A 19864-nucleotide genomic window follows, 5' to 3' on the forward strand; every position below is an offset into this window, starting at 1 on the left:
GTGGTCAGTAAGGGCATTGCGGTCAGTAAGGGTGTAGTCGTCAGGGCATTGTGGTCAGTCAGGGCGTTGTGGTCAGTCAGGGTGTTGTGGTCAGTCAGGGCATTGTGGTCAGTCAGGGCATTGTGGTCAGTAAGGGTGTTGTGGTCAGTAAGGGTGTTGTGGTCAGTAAGGGCGTTGTGGTCAGTCAGTGCATTGTGGTCAGTAAGGGCATTGGGGTCAGTCATGGCATTGGGGTTAGTAAGGGCGTTGTGGTCAGTAAGGGCGTAGTCGTCAGTCAGGGCCTTCTGGTCAGTCAGGGTGTTGTGGTCAGAAATAGTGTTGTGGTCAGTAGGGCGTTGTGGTCAGAAATAGTGTTGTGGTCAGTAGGGCATTGTGGTCAGTAAGGGCATTGTGATCAGTCAGGGTGTTGTGGTCAGTCAGGGCATTGTGGTCAGTCAGGGCGTTGTGGTCAGTAAGGGTGTTGTGGTCAGTAAGGGCGTTGTGGTCAGTCAGTGCATTGTGGTCAGTAAGGGCATTGGGGTCAGTCATGGCATTGGGGTTAGTAAGGGCGTTGTGGTCAGTAAGGGCGTAGTCGTCAGTCAGGGCCTTCTGGTCAGTCAGGGTGTTGTGGTCAGAAATAGCGTTGTGGTCAGTAGGGCGTTGTGGTCAGTAAGGGCATTGCGGTCAGTAAGGGTGTTGTCGTCAGTAAGGGCGTAGTCGTCAGTCAGGGTGTTGTGGTCAGTCAGGGTGTTGTGGTCAGTCAGGGCATGGTGGTCAGTCAGGGTGTTGTGGTCAGTCAGGGTGTTGTGGTCAGTCAGGGTGTTATGGTCAATAAGGGTTAGAGATGCTGCGATCCGATCATGTGATCGGATATCGGCGCGATATCAGCCAAAAAACATGGATCGGATCGGATCGGATTCCAGCGAAAATGACCGATCCAAGGCTCCGATATAAGCACTCCATTCCATGACTCCGCTCCAGGATTTCTATCCAGCATGCAGCAGCAGCAGCAGCAGCACACAGAGGCCGCGTTGAGCCTAGGATGGCCAGAGCCAAAACGTTGTCTTGCTTCAACATACATCGCATCGCATAAACCATTTCCACCCGCAGGTTTGAGGAGTAGCTAACAGAAACGTCAGATAAATACTCTATAGGCTAACGTTACCCACTGAGGCAGCTAACATGGCTAATTAGCTAGCTAACAGCAGCTATCTTTCTCCTCTAACTCACATTAACGACACGTTAGTTGACTGAGCGAACGGCGCTGTACAGCAGGTCGTTATCAAAACGTATTACACTGAAGAGAAGTAACATTCCAATCTGGCAGTGGAAATGTATGCACAAACTTTGTGTGTAACTTTGCGAGACTCAACCGAATGACGGATGAGTCTCGCGTTGAGCCTAGGATGGCCAGGGCTTAGATCTGCGTGAGCACGACCCGTCGTAATTTGTCCAATTCAAGGTACATTAAAACGTTGTCTTGCTTCAACATACATCGCATCGCATAAACCATTTCCACCCGCAGGTTTGAGGAGTAGCTAACATAAACGTCAGATAAATACTCTCTATAGGCTAACGTTACCTACTGAGGCAGCTAACATGGCTAATTAGCTAGCTAACAGCAGCTATATCTTTCTCCACTAACTCACGTTAACGACACGTTAGTTGACTGAGCGAACGGCGCTGTACAGCAGGTCGTTATCAAAACGTATTGCACTGAAGAGAATTAACATTAGAAAATGACAAAAGACTCCTCCAATCTGGCAGTGGAAATGTATGCACAAACAGGGACAGGGCTGTGTGTGTGAGAGAGAGACACAGGGACATGGCTGTGTGTGTATGTGTCCTGTGTGAGACAGAGTGGGGGTGTATGTGTGAGGAAACAATAATTATTTGTGTCCAGTGTTCACCCATTACAAAAGAAGTGTGTATTTGATTGTTATGTTTTAGTTTTACATCAAATTAATTAGATGAACTAAATCGTTTACATACTATATTACCAAAGCACACACATACATACCTAACCCTAAAAATGTTTGTTGCCTGCTAGCTATCAGACAGCATAGAGAGACTTAAATATGTGCTGTATCGGTATCGGATCGAAATCGGTATCGAATCGGGTATCAAAATTTGATCGGAATCGGATAGGTTTTGAGCTAAAATATCGAAATCGGATCGGAATTGAAAAATCTTGATCGCAGCATCTCTAATAAGGGTGTTGTGGTCAATCAGGGTGTTGTGGTGAGTCAGGGCGTTGTGGTCTGTAAGGGTGTTGTGGTCAGTAAGGGAGTTGTGGTCAGTCAGTGCATTGTGGTCAGTAAGGCCGTTGTGGTCAGTCAGGGTGTTGTGGTCAGTAAGGGCATTGTGGTCAGTAAGGCCGTTGTGGTCAGTCAGGGTGTTGTGGTCAGTGAGGCCGTTGTGGTCAGTCAGTGCATTGTGGTCAGTAAGGCCGTTGTGGTCAGTCAGGGTGTTGTGGTCAGTAAGGGCATTGTGGTCAGTAAGGCCGTTGTGGTCAGTCAGTGCATTGTGGTCAGTAAGGCCGTTGTGGTCAGTCAGGGTGTTGTGGTCAGTAAGGGCATTGTGGTCAGTAAGGCCGTTGTGGTCAGTCAGGGTGTTGTGGTCAGTAAGGCCGTTGTGGTCAGTAAGGGAGTTGTGGTCAGTCAGTGCATTGTGGTCAGTAAGGCCGTTGTGGTCAGTCAGGGTGTTGTGGTCAGTAAGGGCATTGTGGCCAGTAAGGCCGTTGTGGTCAGTCAGGGTGTTGTGGTCAGTAAGGGCATTGGGGTCAGGTTTCATTCCTCGTTTCGCCTAGATTTATTTTCCAGGCCTGGATACCCACGAAAAAAGATGCACCGATCCACTTTTTCAGTTCTGATCTGATTCTGATACCTGAATTTGGATATCTACCGATACCAAAGCTCTTTTCTCTTGTTCTTGAATATACAGGGGGTTACAGTCTATATTTTCTCTGACTAAACAGAGGCTCGTACCAGCACAGCATGAACAACATAGATTTATAAACATACCCTTAATTGCCAAGACTATAAATCTCGTCTTTCTATTTCCACTTAAATGTTCTGTGTGTAAAACTACGACGGTGTCGCTATGTCACTTGAGCAATGGTGAGAACATCTGGTGACATCACTGTTGACATCACTCACTGATGACATAATTACTGAGTGCTCCCAGGTCCACTAGTTATTAATTAAATTTAGTTATATACATTTTTTCAGTAGTGCAAACATTTTTGATATCAGTAACAATAACTGATTTACTTATTTCGTATTATTTATAGATGTTAGAATCTGATTAGTCCATAATTAGTACTCATATTAGTTCAATATTTATCATTAACTTTTGCTGTCTAAATATGCAGGATTACTAAAATTCTGAATGTTAAATAAGCGTATAGCTCCTACCTGCATAATATTATGAGATCTGAGCTGTACAAGATGAGATGTTGAACAAATGATTGACACCAATCATCAACAAGGAGTGTTCTCACTGATGCACACCCTGTTTTTTCTAACTTCATGAAAACATGTTTTACTTCGTTTCGAACTCAAGCTCTCACTAGTGCCTAGTTCGCTGCGTACGCAGCATTATGGAAGACTGTCATTTTTTCTCCAAAAATTACTTTACATTAAAACCTGACCACGCCCCTTTAGGTGACGTGGTACCCCCTGGGACTGACTGGGCCTCCCACCTCGCCCCCGTGACTACGTCACGGCCAGTCAGCCCAGGGGCCGCCACTCTTCGCTTCTTCCAGCCAGTGTGAGGACGTCGTTTTCTTAAGCTCCGCGGTTAGCTCTAAAGTCAGCGCTCTTCATAGCTTGGACAAATAGACTCGCTCCGGTTAATTTGCCCACCTTCAAGAGGTTCGCGTGGACGAGATAAATCAGGATTCGGGGACCCGTTCCTGTTCTCTTCACCAGCGGCATCGGATCAAGTCATCCAAGCTAAGAGTATCTTCTTTGCTAACTGTTGTATTGCTGCCGCCGTGCAGCGCATGATAATAACGTTTCCCCGGCTGGGTTAACGTTTGTTAGGCTTGAGCGCAAGACTCAGGTCTGCACTCATAACTTTTAGCTAGGTTGCACACGTGCAGAATAGCTTGTACCGTTAAGCACTAGAACAACAGGCTAATTTAGCACAGTTGTCACAGTTAGCTAGCTTGCATCCGTGCGGTTGCTTCTGTTGCTAGGTACTGTAGGCGCCAGCTACTAGCGTTAGCGCGCGCACGTTTCTCCGGCTGGAGTAACGTTAGATAGATAGCTAGCTAGTCGTCTCGTGCAGCTAGCAGCTAGCTTAGCACTCCAGCATCTTCACCGTTGCAAGCGACTGTAGACAGTCAGCTTACACGGTTAACTCCTGCTAATTCTGGTACAGTCGGCGGGGCTTGTTGGCGGGTTAGCTACTGCTTACTCGCACAATGAACCGGGCGGCTGACATGAGACAGAGGGAGACAGCCAAGAGCTGTGTTAGCTGTGAGGCTACATTGGCGATCCAGGACCGCCACAGCCAGTGTGTGTTTTGCCTCGGGCACAACCATGCTAGCGACGCCCTGTTGAAGTCAGATTTCTGCCGGGCATGCGAAGGCTTTACCCTGGCCGTTTTACGGGAGAGAGCGATGCTCTTTATCCAGGTGGGCCCGCGGCTTAGCCACGCACCTCCCGAGGGAGGCGCGTCTCCCGAGGGAGGCGCGTGCGGTGGGTCTGACCGCTCGGAGGAAGAGGAGTTACCTGAAGAGCAGGGCTCCCCGGTCCCACCCGAGCGGCAGAGTTTGAACTGGGGGGACGAGCCCATCGACCCTGTGTTACAACAGGGGGGGTTTTTCCCCTATGACCCCATCATTCCCCCCCAGGACGCCCCCCAAGAGGAGTTGTCTGGCGGGGAGGAATGGGACCGCGTTACCGCGGCCACCTCTCTGTTAGGGACCCGTTCAGAGGCTAGCCTCAACGAGCCCTATCAGAAGCAGTTTATGGGGGTAATGTCTAGGGCTGCAGCTAAGCTTGGCATCGCTCGGGCCGAAACACCTCCGCCCCTCGAATCAGTGCTGCGGGGTTGCTATTACCAGCCACTCCAGGCACCACAGGCACCCCGCCCGAAGCCCCGGCTGCCGGTCTGTATAGACGTGGTTCGCGCGGTGCAGTCAGGATGGGAAAGGCCTCAGGAGGCCAAGCCGCTCTGGGCGGGCATGGCTCCGTGGTCGGCCTTAGAGGGGGCGGATAAACTCGCGTTAACCGCGATGCCTCCTCTCGAGGACATGGTGGCCAGACACCTGGCCCCTAACTCCGCGAGGCCTGCTTTGCCCTCTAAAGCGTGCCAACTTACAGCCAAGTTGGCCGAAAAGGCGTACTTGGCGGCGGGGCAGTCCGCCGCCATGACCAACAACCTGGCCATTCTGCAGGGCTACCAGGCGGTGCTCCTGCGGGACATGCAAGGTGACCCTGCCCCCGAGCTGTTTACAGAGCTCAGGATGGCCACGGATTACGCCATGCGTATGGTAGACTGCCTGGCGCAGAACAGTGGGAAGGTCATGGCCTTCTCCGTTCTCACCCACCGCCACTTGTGGCTAAATCTTACCCAGCTCCCTGAGCAGGATAAGAGGAGGCTGCTGGGGGCTCAGATCTCCCCGGGGGGCCTGTTCGGCTCCTCCGTGGAAGACTTGGCCCAGCGGTTGGAGACGCGTCAGAGGGACTCGGCGGCGGTCAGCACCTTCTTGCCCAAGCGGGCGAAGGGGGAGGACCGCCGGTTCCAGGTCCAAGCGCCGGCGAAAGCCGCACGGCTGGGGGGTTTCGCCGGTTCAACACGCTCACAGGGCACGTCAGTAGGCGGAGCCCGCGTAAGAAACCGGCAGGGGGGCTTAGCCTCGTTTGTCCCGCCCCCCCCTTTTTCTTCCCCAACCAAAGCACCGGGTCCCCCGGTGCCCAACAATATACTAAACAAAAGAGAAAGGGCTTTCGTGGAGACGGCCTTGGCCCCCCTCCGCGCGAGAGGGGTTCGCATCTTCCTTTACCTCGACGACGCTCTTATTGTGGCCGGCTCGAGGATCGATGCCATGAAACATACCAAGGTGGTGACCGATCACCTACAAACCTTAGGGTTTCTGGTGAACTGGAAAAAGAGCTGCCTCGCCCCAGAACAGACGGCGATCTTCCTGGGGCTCGAGTTGAACTCCCGGGCTATGCGAGCCCGCCTTTCGCGGGAGCGACAGGTGCGCACGGTGCGGACAGCGAGGACATTAAGTCGATGCTCCTCGGTGTCAGTGCTTCAGTGCACAGTCATGTTGGGCCTGATGGCCTCGGCACTGCATGTGCTCCCCCTGGGGAGGCTACACATGCGTCCGTTCCAGATCTGGTTCCTTGCGTTGCGCTTGGATCCAGCCAGGGACCGTCATCGCAGGGTGCCTATGACAGGTCAGGCCCGCCTGGCTTTGGCCATGTGGGCAGACCCCCGTTACCTATCGAGGGGCACTCGATTGGGCCCGGTCCCGCTCAGGCTAGTGATTCGCACCGACGCCTCCCTCTGGGGTTGGGGTGCGGTGTGCGGGTTTCTGTCGGCGAACGGCCGGTGGGAAGCTCAGGAGCATCGCCACATAAACGTCTTGGAGCTGGAGGCGATCCGCCTCGCTCTGCTTCATTTCCAGCGAGTCATACATGGACACCATGTGCTGATTCGCTCGGACAATATGGCGGCGATCGCCCACCTGAACAAACAGGGCGGTGTGCGGTCGAAGACTTTGAACCGGTTAGCGGCGGAGATTCACCTGTGGGCGTATCCCCGTCTCCTGTCAGTGTCGGCGGTCTATCTGCCGGGACAGGTTCGGTCGTGCCCGCGTCGATCTCTTCGCATCGCGGCGCGCGACGCACTGCCCATTGTGGTTCTCGATCCAGGAGGACAGCCCCCCGTTGGGACACGACGCGTTGGCGAACGCGTGGCCACGGGAGGGGCTCTATGCATTTCCACCGATCCCCCTGATCCGTCAGGTGTTGGACAGGGTGAGGGAACAGCGTCTCCGGCTCGTTCTAGTGGCCCCGTTCTGGCCCAGGCAGACGTGGTTTGCGGACCTGGTCTCCCTGGCGCAGGGCCCGCCGTGGGCATTGCCAGTGCGGGCCGATCTCCTGTCCCAGGCGGAGGGGGAGGTGTTCCACCCCTCCCCAGGCAGGTGGAAGCTAGCAGTCTGGCTCCTGAACGGGAGCAGTTGCTAGCACAGGGCTTGCCTGACAATGTGGTGCGCACTATTCAGGGTGCTAGGGCCGCTTCGACCCGCACTCAGTATGCGTACAAGTGGCGGGTTTTTTCGCGATGGTGCACAAGTAAGGGTGTGGATCCAGTGAACTGCAGCGTGCGTCCAGTTCTCTGTTTCCTTCAAAGCTTGCTTGACGCGGGGCAGTCCCCGCAGTCGCTTAAGGTGTACGTAGCCGCGATTTCGGCTTGCCACATGGGGATTGAAGGGACCCCCGTGGGGGTGTGCCCTTTGGTCTCGCGCTTCATGAAGGGGGCGCGTAAACTGTGCCCGCCGTTGCGGTGCGTTTTTCCCAAATGGGACCTGGTTACGGTGCTGGACGGGCTAACGGGTCATCCGTTTGAGCCCTTGGACTCCGCCGATTTAAAGGTTCTGTCCTTAAAGACCGCGCTGCTGCTGGCCTTATCGTCAGGGAAGAGAGTCAGTGACCTGATTGCCCTCTCGGTACAGCAGGCCTGTATGGTTTTTGGGGACGATGGGCGCAGGGTTACGTTGCGACCTAACCCGGCGTACCAGCCCAAGAATATTAATGCCAGCTATAGGTCTATGGTAATAGACTTATCGGCATTCTGTCCCCCGCCGTTCAGTTCGGGCGAGGAGAGACGTTTGCACATGCTGTGCCCCGTAAGGGCGCTCTCGGCCTATGTGGCCAGGACGCGCTCATTACGCATTACAGATCAGCTGTTGGTTTGCTTTGGGCAAAGGGCCCAGGGCGGACCCCTTTCCAAGGATCGCTTATCACACTGGATAGTGGAGGCGATCGCGTTGGCATACTCTGCCGTGGGTAAGGTTCCCCCGGAGGGTATCAAGGCGCATTCTACGCGAGGTGTTGCGACATCCTCTGCGTTGTTGCGTGGTGTGTCGATGGAGGACATGTGTGCCGCGGCCTCATGGTCCTCTCATCACACTTTCGTCAGGTACTACAGTCTCGACGTGTCCGGTTCGCAGTTTGCGCACGCGGTGCTGTCGGTGGCAAGAAAGTAGTATCGTTGCCACTCTGTCAGACGGTTAGGCATAAACGTTGCCATATGGCCGTGGTTCACCGGTGCCTTTCGGGTCGCCCTGTGGGGTGCTCCCGGCAGCAAGGTCGGTTGAATGGAGGCACTAGTGAGAGCTTGAGTTCGAAACGAAGTAAAACGTTAGGGTTGTGCTACAACCCAGGTTTTACGAGTGAGAACGAGAGCTCTCACTACCCAGCCTTGCTGCGTCGATGCGTCTCTGGGTGCGTCGGATCTCAGCTGGCTGGAAGAAATGAGTGGCGGCCCCTGGGCTGACTGGCCGTGACGTAGTCACGGGGGCAAGGTGGGAGGCCCAGTCAGTCCCAGGGGGGTCAGGTTTTAATGTAAAGTAATTTTTGGAGCAAAAATGACAGTCTTCCATAATGCTGCGTACGCAGCGAACTAGGCACTAGTGAGAGCTCTCGTTCTCACTCGTAAAACCTGGGTTGTAGCACAACCCTAACGTTTTATTACTTTAGTATAATGGAGAATATTGTAGCGGTGTCAGATTAAGAAAAGGCCTGTCAGAAAGAAATTGAAAATGCAGAAGGAAACGGGAAGCCGTTTCCCATCATCTTAAAAGCTGTTCCTCTTTTTATGTTTCAACATGATTATATTGTTCAAGACTGTGCACATCTCCCTGCTGAGGTACCACAAAAGGTTTCCAAAGACTGCACAATAGGTAAACATCATAACCCCCATTAGTACAGCGGATAACCACAACAATTGTGCACGTTTTGAGAAAAGCAGGACACTTCTAACATACGTCGTGAATACCATGAGGTTTATTTTCAGGTGTGGAGGGAATTCAGATTTGACTTCAAATCCCAGATGGCCACCAGTCCCCTGTGTCTTGTTCATAACGTGCCTCATTTTGGTACCAAATTGAAAAATATTTAAAGCCCCAATCAGTAACTTTTTCACCTTATTATAACAGCTTTTTAGGTCGCTTTCACATATAAGCTGTTTGGTCTGCTTTAAACGCGCCAGAGTTCGTTTCCTCAGATAGTCCGGTTCGTTTGGGGTGGTGTGAAAGCGTAAACGAACTCTGGGGCGCAACAAAGAAATGAACTCTGATCCGTTTGAAAACGTGGGTCTCGGTTCGCTTCAAGTGAACCCTGGCACGGTTTGTTTGTTTTGTGAAAGCATACCGGACTAAACACAAGAGCAAATAGGAAGTGCCAGTGCATCTGATGCACTCATGATGCAGTGCATCATTGATTGATGTTAACGACCAGGCCTTGGGCCCTCCGGGTTATGGAATAGGTGAAGGTGAATAGCCTATTGCAAGTCCATTGTCCAACAAGTTTTCTCAATTAATTTCCCTCTTTGCGATGTGATAAAATTTTATCAGTGAGTTATAGTTGATTGCTGAATTATCTGCTAATATCCGATTTTAGCAGCATAATTTGATGTCCTGGTGTGGCAAGGCTGTGCGTAATGACATATCCAAAAGGAATCTTACTCTGCACTGCACTGCACAGCACAGAGATTATGGTGTGCTCAAGTGCAGCGGGGTATTTAGCGCATAAGAGGTGCTTTTAAAATACTTTTTACAGTTACAATTAAGGTTACCTATCATCAATGCAGAGTTGCAGTGAGGAAGTGCGTTACGTTAGAATGGGAGTGTGGAAGCGCGAGCGACTGATTAAAGCTGCCCTCTCCCCTCAAGTTACTGGCTGTGACTTCAGGCATTTCCAGTGGGGAAACTGGGCTTTGTCATCATTGAAATAGATCACAAGATTGTGAACTTTATGCAGCTTAATACAGCGCGATACTGCCACTCACGTTTGACTTCCCTTTGAAAAACAGCTCTGCTTCATTTCGGCCAAGTCGAGTTGGAAATATATTGACAGATTCGCACTTCCTTAGCCTTAGGCGGCTCAGAGTGGAGGAGAGGGTTTCCCAGATCAAAATGTGCATGGTTTTCAGGATTTTTAAACGGGAGGCTCCTCGCTACCTCTCTGACTACTTCTGTAAAGTCAGTGATGTGCATGGCTACTCCACAAGAGGAAGCACCTCCAACATTGTTCCCCCCAAATTTAAATCTTTAAAGGGTAAATGTACCTTCTCTTACTCAGCAGCTATTTTATGGAACAAACTCCCTGAGAGTATAAAGACCCTTAATTCCAAGTTTTCTTTTAAGCTCGCCTTGAAAAAATGGCTGGTTGGTTCCCAAATGGGTTCCTAACCTTTTATTTTTTCTTTTGTCTCTTGTATGCTCGCAGTTTTTAAACCCTAGGTAGGTCTTTGATTTATTATATGAGCTGGTCTCTCTTTATTTATTGATTGGTGCATTTTTTGTTGTTATTTAAATAACCATTCAGTCAATGACTAATCAGTCACAAGTCACATACTTGAATATCCATGCTGTCTGTAGCCGGTGCGAGTGCAGCCGATGAGGTTAAATTATCCCAGTGTTTGCTTCTGAGCCTCTGTGAGCCTCCGTGTGTACCACGCTGCCCTCTCTAAACTCCGCGTAATACAATGCAACGACTGTCTGGCTTGTGAGCTAACTTACTGCTTGATAATATAAAACATAGGAAAAGAGAAAGGGTAAAATATAGGTGCTACTGTCTGTAAATCTATCTATTAGCCTGTCAGGTCTTCATTTCCTGCATTTCCAATGGAGCGGATTCAACAAGATTTTCAGACGTAGGCTATTCAGCATTGGACAATACAGAATGTCAATCGTAGCAATCTATCCAACAACAACCAATTAGGTTTCACCTGGTTTCACCAGGCTAAGGGCGTGTTCTGCTCCAGCTCAATCTGATTGGTTGCAAAACACATCACTGTGTGATGTTTCTGAGTGAAAACACATGCACTCTGTGAATTGCAAGTGTTTTTCAACCAATCATATTTTTTCATTAGATAAATTACCAAATAAATAAACGCCCACAGGGCGAATGTTTTTTTAACTACCTACCCCACGCTGGGACCAGGGCCAGAGTGACTCGTCTGCATGGAGCTCTCCTTTCCATCAGTTCAGGTCACTGTTGTTGAAGCATTTTAAGCATATAAGAATATAATGAATGAAAAAATGAGCGTCTGCACGTTAGAAAAAAACACATTTGATTGATATTTTATTATAAAAAAAAATATGAAAAATGAAAAATATAAAAAATAAAAATAAAAAATGATAATTTTTTTTTAATATAAAATCCCCAATCTAATAGAGGAGGACCATCCTCCTATGCCTCACTGGAAAAACCTCCTCGGATGGCAACTAATTCTATGGCATGGCAGAATGGCAACTGATTCTTTGGCGTAATGACTCCGTGGTAAGATGCCTCTCTTCTTGTGGAGAGAGGAGTGCATCTGCTCAGACTAGGATAGAGAATCCCCCCCGTAGGGAATTCTTCGGGAGTCAAGACATTGGTGGTGCACTGGGGAGGTGGGTGGGGCGAAACGCAGCTTCAGAGGATGTGATACGACCTGCCCAGGTACAGCGACCATGGAGGTGAAGGATCAGGGAAAGAGGATGATGACGCGCTGAGCATGGCTATATGTACTGCCACCTCATAGCCTCGGCAGTGACGTCATATTGGCATGTTGACAGGGGCTGATTGGCTATTGAGGATGGGGTGATGAGTCACACGTCATAACGGACGTCACACTAGGATTACACTTGACTTAGACTGGGAGCTGATGCCTATTGTGATGTGAGGTAACGTGACTGGTCTTCATCTTGAAACTAGGTCGAGACCAACATTTCATCTCCACTCACCTCATGTCTGTGTCTGTGCTGTAAAAGTCTGTAGATGTTTAACAGATTATCTATAGAGCAATAACATTCCATAAACATATTCTCTGAATAAATTAGTTGAACTTGAACCACTCACTCAACAAACCACGAGTGGAGTACTGCCTTGTCCATGTAGTGCATTCATAAACCTGTTGCTTTTACCACAGAATTTCAACTACATCATGTAAATGTGAAGTTGACCATCACTTGCATAACCACTAAACATCTGTAGATTTTCATTTGGACTACCCAATTAAAGTGAAAACTAGTTGACAGTCTACAGGCTATTTATATCCCTACTATTCATGAAAACGTTAACTGTACAGATGAAGCAGAAGTACAAAGTTGTACAAAATTTTATTTTTACACACACATAACTTATAAGGCACATTAGGCAAAGAGAATTGTGACACTTCATCACTGCCAAAAAAGATGGACTGATGGTGTTACTGGATTTAATCAAAACAAAATGGTATGAGGCCAGCAACACCTGCCTCTTAGACTATTAACACTGTCTTAATTTCACACACCTGCTTAAACAGTGAGGGGACACATCCTAACAATTAGCCAAGTCCCAGGGCATCACGATAGAGTACTTTTTAGTGTTAGACGAACCGGGTAGTCCACAAGGCAGGATGAAAGTAGCCATGGGCCCCGGGGCTATGAACTTTTTCAAGGGCCCTGTGGGTGAAGATTGATTGATTGATTGATTGATTGATTAAGTGATGATGAAGTATTTCTCTGCCTTCTCCTTAATCCTCTCTGGTGAAACAATTTGCATGAGAGCAGGCAGCTGTAACAGGTTTTCAAACAGGAAACCTTCTCTGAACCACAAACTGCCTGTCTTGAACACAGCAGCTGCAAAGAGTTCCCTTTTGCATGTACAATCGGCTAACACAGGAAGCTTTGATCTCAAAGAGAGATGACGGTCAAACTGCAACGAAAACAACTTGGTTAAGGCTAGGTAAGCAAAACAACCTGGTTGGGTTTAGGCAACTAAAGGGGTTACTTGCCTAACCTAATCCAGGTTGTTGGGGGTAAAAACTGTTCAAACGGGGTTAAAATCTGGACACGTCTGGCCAACTGAATATATTGCAATGCATAGGCTATCCGTTATTATGGTTGTTATAAGCATCACAAACCGCACGTCCAGTTTCAAAGTGAAAACCTTTCAAGAAGCATAATCTGACGTTCTTCACTCTTTTAAGTTGTGAAAACGATCTGAACGGACCTGAATGTATCCAGTTCAAGCATTTTGTGTGATGAGAGAAAAAGTTCACCAGAGGAACTGCTAAGAAAAGGTAGGCTGAAAACTACTTCCCCAAGTCTGACATGTTCACCACACTCAGGCTTTTATTTATATATATATATATATATATATATATATATATATATATATATATATATATATATATATATATATATATATATATATATATATATATATATATATATATATGTATCCAGTTCAAGCATTTTGTGTGATGAGAGAAAAAGTTCACCAGAGGAACTGCTAAGAAAAGGTAGGCTGAAAACTATTTCCCCAAGTCTGACATGTTCACCACACTCAGGCTTTTCTTTACCCTGCCTGTTAACTGTGGGTGAGAGCATAGGTGTAGTGCTATCTTGAGAAGTGGGGGAACGCACCTATTATGCGGAACACCCCCCTCCCCCAGCACACGCACAGGTCCCACACTACACTGACACACACGACTTAACTTATTGTGTCCTCTAGACCAGTGTTTCCCAACCGGGGGTACGGGGACCCCTAGGGGTACGCGAGCACATTGCAGGGGGTACGCGGAAAGATTGAGGATTAATACAATTTATTTTCAGATGAGAGGAGAGAGAGAGAGAAACTCCGCGCCGCAACTATTGTTCCGGGGAGCCCCGGCGGCTCCCTGGAAGGTGTTAACGGTGACACCTCTACTCTGTGAAAAACAAAAGAAGTCGTTCACGCTTGCAGGTCAAACAATAGCTCCCACTATGCGTGGCTCAAACGCCCGGCTGATCCGGATTTCGGTTCAGGCGAGCCAAGCGAAAAAAGGAAAAGGGAGGCCAGGTCTAAACCGCGGCTGTTCAATGAAAAATACATTTTGTATGGATTTACCTGTACCTCAGCGGATCCACCGCAGCCACAGTGTTTTTTCTGTGGCGAAGTCCTGGCAAATAATTAAATGAAGCCAGCTCATCTGCAACGCCACCAGAGCACCAAACACGCAGCATGTCTTGGTAAGACAAACTACTTTTTCACTCGAAAACTCTCAGAGTTCAAGTTGAGTCGGGCTACAATGAAGAAAGCGTTTCAAGCAAAGCACCGGAGGTGTCGTACGCTGTGTCACTGCTTGTGGCTAAATCAAAAAAGCCTCATTCAATCGTTGAGGATCTGATTCTTCCTGCAGCCCTGATGTTAGCTGAAACTATGATCGACAAGAAAGCAGCAGACGCTCTCAAAACGGTTCCATTGTCAAACAACACAGTCTCTCGTCGGATCGATGATATGTCAATTAATATTGTTGGACAAGTTGTGAATAAAATGAAGCAAGCATGTCAATTCGCTTTGCAGTTAGATGAAATGACCGATGTCAGTGGGGAAGCCCAGCTGCTGCATTTGCTCGTTATAAAGACATGTCGGACATAAATGAACATATTTTGTTTTGCAAGAAGCTTGTAGGAAAGACAACTGGCGAGGAAATATTTCAGATTATAGACAGCTTTTTTAAAGACAACAATCTGGAGTGGAAATCTTGTAGTCATATCTGTACCGATGGCGCAGCTGCAATGACGGGGAAAATCAAAGGACTGTGATGTGCACTGATTTGAACTTTTGCTTTTTAGATCTACTTATCTTATGTGTGATATTTTGCCTGGTAACAGCTGCCCTCAGAACTGTCAAAGCTTATGAAAGACAAACTAGCTCAGGTGTCTTTTTAAGGTGCCAAGTGACTGAATAAAAATAGTTGAAACTGTTACTGTGTGAGTCTGAATATATCTATCTCTATATAGGCTATATATAATATTTTGCTAATTCTCAATAAGTGTATAGCTATTTGTATTAAAGGGGAGTCATTCAAAATGATTTTAATTTAATATTGTTTTAATTTAATAATCAGTTGTGTTGGATAGTAAAAGTTGAATGAGATTAATGGAACAAATTTGGGAGAATCATCAACACGCTGTCAGGGGGTACACTTGGCATGGCAAAACAGCTCAAGGGGTACACGGCACAAAAAAGGTTGGGAACCACTGCTCTAGACCAGAGGTTCTCAAATGTTTTTCAGCCAAGGACCCCTTACAAGATAGAAAATATACCGGGGACCCCCTCATTCTGATTTGTGATTTTGGGCTAAGCTTAATTGTTTCCACGGTAACGTGCTTGACTTTTAATTTGATAGGTTTGTTATTAGAATGTAATCCATGAACCATTTTAGATTTAAAGCATAAACTATTTCAGTTGAACTATGAAGATTTTGCAATTTTTTTTTTTTTTTTTTTATTACATTACATTTACATTACATCATTTAGCAGACGCTTTTGTTTTGTCCAAAGCGACTTACAATATCACAATTTGTCAACAGTATAGAAAACCACTATGCAACACAATCAATGACAGCCAAGATATTTTGATAGACTAGCACCATGTAGGAAGTAGTTTGAGAAGGAATAAGTAACATGTAGCATTTTTTTTTTTTTTTTTTTTTTTACCTGAAAACTTTTTGCGGACCCCCTGGCAAAGTGCCACGGACCCCTGGGGGTCCGCGGACCCCCATTTGAGAACCACTGCTCTAGACCAGTGGTTCTCAACTGGTGTAGCCTCAGGACCCACTATTTTCCTTGTCATGAAGTCGCGACCCAAATTTCAGATTTTTTTTTAAACCATTCAAATTTATTGCACAAAAAATAGCGCATTAATTTAATACACAATGCCTTCATGCACTGTTATAAACCTCAAATGAACAAAAAAGTGCAACAGAAATGCAACTAGGGCTAAAAACCAATTGAAATAAGGCAGACTTGAATTACAGGCCTATATGTTTTTAAATTTAAACAAGTCAAACTGGTCATGCTCAGAAAGTTATATATCTAGAACCGATACTTCCGGCGGCGGCGCTGTGGAGCAGTCGAAACCCAAAATGACACAGCCGAAGAAGGCTGTGTCTGAGCTAAAAACGTTGGCATTTCCATGTGAATAATGGCTCGGTATTGGAAACTGTGTATTGAGAATGTGTATACTGTATCGCGTGAAGCCATTGGAGCCGACCTCCCAGTGGTTAGAGGACCCGCGCATCCGAGACTCTGAAGGAAGAATGAGTGATGAGTCTCGCGCTAGCTAGCTGGCCGCTAACTACTTTTAGGTGATCGCTCGCCTCAAACTCGATGGGCCCTATCGTTGCATCGGCGTAGAAACTGCGTTTAGGGCCTGGCGCAGCCCAGATTAGTGGGTGTGGACCAGCGCACTCGATATCTTGGTGTCGGCGCTACACGCGGCCTCAAGCATAACCACGCCTTTTAAGCGTAAAATTATGCACCATCTGCTCATTGGAGAAGTGCAGTAAAGAGTCACACGCTTGCCTAACCTCTTCCCCCCTAGCGGGCCCGCCGGCGGGCTGAGCCCTTGTCATCTCTCACAAATGACTCTCTACAGCAGCTTAGGAAGCAGGCAGCGAGACATACAGCACACCAAAATGTCAGGAAGAAACGTGGCTACAAGACTTTTTGTATTCAAACGAAAAATAATTCCAACCCCAAGCAACAATATCACCATGTAGCAAAAACAAGAAAACCGTGCATGCCTGCGTTTATGTGGTGATTTGTTTTTGCGAGTGAAACTTTTCTCTCCAAATGAGACGGCTTTCGATAGCTAAGGCTCTGCTCTTTCCAAAGAGGTATAGCTCGTCTCTGAGAGATGAAAACTCACTCAGTAGGCTGTCAAAGAACAGCAAAAAAGTGTTTAACGTTTTACAGATAAAACTACAAGTTATGTCTTACCTTTGCTGTTTTCAAATCAAAAGTTGTGTTTGACTTCATAAAAACGCTACTAATTGCTACTCCTAATGCCTCTTCATCATCTTAAAGCGTTGTTTTTTTACAGTCATCGTGTTTACAAAGCCATATGGAGGATTTTACATGGAGTGGTCATCTTCACAGAATAGACGAGCTTTGGGTTCAGTCGACAGCATTTCCTGGAAAACTGTCTGACGTAAATTCTTTCAGTTCACGTCGATTCTATTGGCTCTGACGCTTCCATAGAGGTGTCAATCATCGAAATCGGCCAATGGGGTCCCGAGATATCCCTCTGCGTAACGTCCCAGGCTTTGCCTGCAATTTGAAGAGGCATTTCTGATGCATTTCACAGAGTAAAAATACAGATATAACGCTTGAGGGTTATCCAAACCATAACGCATATTAACTGAGTACCTATAGTGATATGTAAGTAGGAGAAAAAAAAGGTATTTCAGTGTTCTACCATAGAAAAGTCAAATGGCACCCATGATGCCCAAAATGTGCCCAGATCAGGTCCGCCTGGGCCTACATGTAGTAAATCATCTGTAAAATTGCTCTGGTTCACTTTCTAAGGATTTGCTTTGATACAAGCACTCATAAGATATTAGTCTACTGCTCCATAGAATAATTTGGCTACCAACCCATGATTTTCAGGTGCTTTTCATCCAAAATAGTGTTGTTGTTTTTGGGCGGAGCTTGAATTTTAATTTTTTTGCCATGTTCTAACTGATTTTACTCTGATACAGTACATTTGTAATTGATTCTGACACTTCTACAGCAATCTCACAGGTGTTGGCTAGCTTTTGAATTTTTTTTTTTCAGAAAATACCCTGTAGTTGTGGAGATATACTCAATTCAGTTCAGGCATGTCATTTTCGGCAGGTGAGCTGAAAAATAGGCTTAGGGGTTATTCCACGGAGAAATCCAGTAAAACCAGACAAGCCAAGCGCTCTGCCCCCCCCCCCCCCCTCCCTTCATCCCGTCTGTCTGTCTCCATATATAGGCTATTATTCCATATTATTATGCTTCTCAAACCAATCTAACTGCAGTTTAAATACTGCAAGCATGTAAATACGCTACACTATAGCAAGATCAAAGTGAAAAGAATGTTCTAAACGCATCAGCTAGAAAAATATAGCCTATCCCTATATGATGAGATTAATTAGATTGGTGAAAGTTTGTCCAGAATGATATGTTTTCTCTCCCCTGCTGTACAGGTAGGATGATGCACATAAATATAGCCTACATTATGTAAAGTCATTGCAGAAATGTGTTTTTATTGTAAAACTAAATGTGAAGTAGGGCCAAGTTATTGGAGCAGACATCACAGTATATAGCACATGACAGTAGAAGCGCGTTACGCTGTCACTTATCTAAATCACGTTAAATCGACGAGGGATAGGCCTAGGGATGACATATATGTTTCACATAGGGTGGTGTTTGGATTTCGCATTTTATTTTGTCCAATATTGAAATGTTCTACAATAGCATGTTGTGGGAACATGACACATTATTTAGATCTATTTCCATGTACCTTTCTATCTATTTAGGCTAATTTCAATGTGATTTATTATCAAAATGGATAAGCCCAATGCATGCTGGGAGATTTCACATGTCTGGCTGTTGCAGGGAAGGCAGGCAGTGAATGTTTGCCCACAATGATCTCGTTCCTTCACTGCACAGGTAGGATGATGCAATAGCCTCTGAATGTCACCGGCTCAGTCAAAACTGTCATGTTAGAAAAAACTGTCGTGTTGTTCAAATATGTACCTAAGGTAGAACAACTTATTTTTTCTGAGAGAGAGAGAGAACCAGCAAACTTCTTTTCAAGCAGTCCGTATTGTGCTTGTCAGACTGATGAGTAAGAGAGAGGGAGTGACACAGAGAGAAGGGACAGAGGAAAGGGCAGAGGAGCACTCCGCGCAACCAGCGCACTGAATAGGCCTGGTTTTCAAAAGCGCAAAGCGCTAAATTTACGCCAGGTGGGAAGATATCATTAGGCCGATATTTAAGGCCGAAACGCCCATTCTCGCCCATTCTGGGAGTGCGCCACGCCCATTCCGCCTAAAGCGCATTTGGCGGCCTAGAGCCATGTTGATATCTTCCCGAGGCAGGCGCAAGGCACGTTTTTTTGCATTTAAGGCCCGTTTTAGCGCCGAAGGCCTGTGGGAGAATAGGGGCCGATGTACGTCGGTGATATTTTAATTCCGTTTTACACAAGGTGCAAACTACAGCTCTTGACTTGTCCACTGTGCCATTTGGGGATTTTTTTTAAAAGTAAAACGAGCCATTAAAAAGCGTATTGCTGTCATTCTCTTCCATGCCTCCTGCACAAGCAGGAGACAGGAAACCGAACGGCTTGACTACAAGTACGGGTGCGACGAAGGGACAAAATAGCGGCATGCAATTAACGCGATAATAATAATAATGCGTTATGGTCCGCACGCATTTACGCGTTAACGCTGACAGCCCTAATATATATATATTTATAAAATGGCTCTCTCAAATCAAGCAATCTGATTGGTTCACAGCCATTGTATAATTCCAGTAACCGAGTTCAATAACCCATGGCCATGGGTTATTGGTTGCCATGGCAACTCTCTTACTAAGAGAGTAATAATAAGGCTTACCTCAAATGACAACGTAGGGGAAAAAAATGGCGGAGACAGCTGTCAGATCCTTGTGAATCGATCTTCGCTTATAACTTTACTAATACTTCGCAGAAAATGATGTTTTGTACAAGAATAGATGCGGGCTAATGTCTTCTTTGCAAAAGAAAGGCTGTTAACTCCGCATTTAACCCCGCATTTAACCCCGTAACGTTAGTTGGTGTCGGGCAAGCCCTGAGAATGCAACGCTGCGCTCGAGCTGCCTGGGTTTCCAGAAAGC

The sequence above is a fragment of the Poromitra crassiceps genome (assembly GCF_964638095.1).
Source record: "Poromitra crassiceps genome assembly, chromosome: 15".
Lineage (NCBI taxonomy): Eukaryota > Metazoa > Chordata > Actinopteri > Beryciformes > Melamphaidae > Poromitra > Poromitra crassiceps.